Source organism: Gouania willdenowi, chromosome 22 (genome assembly GCF_900634775.1).
Source record: "Gouania willdenowi chromosome 22, fGouWil2.1, whole genome shotgun sequence".
NCBI classification, from domain to species: Eukaryota; Metazoa; Chordata; class Actinopteri; order Blenniiformes; family Gobiesocidae; genus Gouania; species Gouania willdenowi.
This window is the reverse complement of record NC_041065.1, coordinates 1,983,449-1,987,025: the sequence shown is the minus strand read 5'-3', so window position 1 is coordinate 1,987,025 and position 3,577 is coordinate 1,983,449.

The window sequence follows — 3,577 nt, the reverse complement described above, 5'->3', positions numbered from 1 at the left end:
ACAGACTTATTAAACACACACAGACTTATTAAACACACACGGACTTATTAAACACACACAGACTTATTAAACACAGACTTATTAAACACACACAGACTTATTAAACACACACAGACTTATTAAACACACAGACTTATTAAACACACACAGACTTATTAAACACAGACTTATTAAACACACACAGACTTATTAAACACACACAGACTTATTAAACACACACAGACTTATTAAACACACACGGACTTATTAAACACACAGACTTATTAAACACACAGACTTATTAAACACAGACTTATTAAACACACACAGACTTATTAAACACACACAGACTTATTAAACACACACAGACTTATTAAACACACACGGACTTATTAAACACACACAGACTTATTAAACACACAGACTTATTAAACACACACAGACTTATTAAACACACAGACTTATTAAACACACAGACTTATTAAACACACACGGACTTATTAAACGGAACAGACTTCACCAGACCGCAGGCACTAGGACCCAGAGGCGGAGTAAATGCGTCCCCCGTACTGCATGTACAGACTGTAATATCATCAGTTTATCATTTTACCAGTTATTAGAGCTACTGTCTTTACCAGGGAGATGATATTTATTACTGGTGATTGTTTTCAGGAGTTTTACTGAGATTTTTACCAGTGATTAGTTCATATCTCTCTTCCACACATACACACACACACACACACACACGCACGCACGCACGCACACACACACACACACACACACACACACACACACACACACACACACACACACACACACACGTCACTCAGTCACATTGCTGGGTTTTCTTTTTTTTTATTTATTTTTTTGTTGTTTGTTTTTGTTTTGTGCACCAACTACCAAGACAAATTCCTTGTACTGTCCTTAAAACTGTACATGGCCATTAAAAACATTTCTGATTCTGATTAAGGAAGGTTGTAGTCATTATATGGGGTGGATTAAAGAATGAATTAAAGATTGTTTTATCCCGTTCTTCTCCGTGTAATTATCAAATTATAAAAAAGTTTAAAAATAGCAGGAATTAGTGCTGGTCTCTAATGGTCTTGACGGAAAATCCAGAGTCCGCGCAGCCCGAGTCCGAGACAAGACCGAGTCAAAATGCTTCAGAGTCCGAGACGAGACCGAGACCTTTAAAATTTGGTCTCGAGACCAAGACCGGTCTGGACTACTAGAACACTAGTAGTCGATCAGATATGGTGTGTTTCTAAACTTGATTTGTAAGCACGTGCATACCAACTTTAACGTCAGGCAGAAAAATCACTAGCAAAATTAAACTGTTTAATTTTAAACAAAGATACACAGCTAGAAAATCAGAAATTATTACCTGATTACCAACTTGCAGCAGAGCTTCCTTTATCTTCAGGACCTACACTGTAAATTGTAGTAAGTTCACTTCACTCAAAAAAGTCAGGAAACCGATTGCCTCAAAATTCCCAAATAAAGTAGATAAATCATTATAAGTTGTTAAAGCTAAAAATAACTCAGATAATGGCAGTAAACATGAGTGAACTAAAAATCATTGATTAGGTCAACTACAAAATATAAATTCAGACAACTCATGTAGAGGCAGCAAACTTGAGTAAAGTTAACTCAAAATCATTAGTTAGGTTTACTATAAAATATTAATTTTGACGACTTAAACTTGTGAGTTATGTTAATCAAGCAGTTCTCGTAAAAATAAGTTTTCCTTACAAGCTGAAGCATTCACATTACTAGCAAAATATCAGGAAACCGATTGCCTTGATATGTTCAAGTAAGCTGAACTTACAGTGAAAAGCTATTAAAACAAAGAAGGACAACAGTTTGAATGGTTACTTTACATACAGTGGTTCTGAAAGTGCAGTTTGTGGGCCAATGGTGGCCTTCAGAGATGCTGAGTAAAGATGACATGAAATGCATGTTTCCAATACAATTTTTAACAGTTAGAAAACCTTTTTTGGCTTGTGACCCCACAGTATGTCACAAAACAAAGGGTGAAAAAATTGGAGGTGCCAAAAAGTCGTAAAACCATAAAATCTGTTAACCATGAAGAACATAACTCAGTAACATAAGACCCAGTCCGTTACAGTATTGTCATTTGATGTAAGTTTTGATGTTCTGTTCTGTTATTTAATGTCAATGTGGGTTACTGTATTAAATGTTCATGTTACTGTGTTTTTTAACTGTTGTAGCCTATTATCAGGGGGCCAAGCCCGCGGGGCCAGGGAACCGCGTATGCTTACATACGCGGTTCCTAGGACTAGCAGTGCTAGGAACCCTATTGTAATCGTAGGGATTATTATTATTATTTTATTATTGTTACCTTTTATAGTTCCGTTGGTAAAAGTGGTGCTGCAGAATAAACCGTGCAAGGTAGGGCGGTGCCCTTTGGTGGTTGGGTCCAAAACCCCCAGGGGACCTTGGAAGCAAAAATTCACAAATATCCGCCAGCAGGTGGCGCTATAACAAAGGTCAACGCCTTTTGGTCAATAACTTCATACCGTTTGTTGCAAATTTAAAACCTTCATATACACATATTCCTTCAATTGCACTGAATCACCTGGGCTAGGCCACGCCCATTTCCGCCTAACTTTTTTTGGAGTAAAATCGCAAAAACTGGAAAACCCACTTTTGCGAAATCCTGCTTGGGGTTTTGTCCAATCAGCGTGAAACTTGGCACGTAGAGTCTTCATTTGGACTTGATATACAGTTAACCAAATGAGTTTGTTCGGGTAAATTATGCGCAAATTATTAACAAGTAAAGTTTTCTAGCTAGCAATAAAAATGCGAACTGGTGCATATCTGGGTCAAAATTAATGCTAAAAACACCAAATCTGAGATCCATAGTTGGCATGTGACTGTGAGGGTATGCGCCACATTTGAATGATGTAGACCACAAGGGGGCGCTACAAATAATGAATATTTATATCTCTTAATTGGTACGACCAATTGTTACCAAATTTGGAGGGTATGATCTTGGGTCCCTCCTGAGGCGATATCTCAAAGTTGTTTGCGATTGGTCAAAGTGGAAGTGGCTAATGACATCATAACACATAAATAAACAAACATTTATTTCTGCTGAATTTTTATGTTGAGGGCAGTGAAATTTACAGGGTAGATATAAAAGACCACACAGACCACCCATACCAAAAATTGCGCCACTAGGTGGCATTTTCTGACATAGGCCACGCCCACTCCCACAGCACATTGCTCTTTGTAAGTCACTACATATCAAAAACCTACTTTTTCAAATTCCTCTTTGGGGTTTTGTCCAATCAGGTGAAACTTGGCACGTAGAGTCTTCATTTGAACCTGATCTACAGTTCAGCAACTTAATACAGTTGTTGGTTAATGTGATACAGTCTCCTGTTCATTTTGCTGATGTTCTCATATACTGTACGTTTTCAATTCATATAGCACTTCTGCAGTTTCATCTATCATTGCTTTGCACATCGCGCTGAGGGCCGCGAGTGGGCAACTGTGCACGATGCCGAAAACTGCCGAGTTTCTCCGGTTTTGCAGACGCTTCTTGCTCACTCATACTTCAAAGTATAGGTTA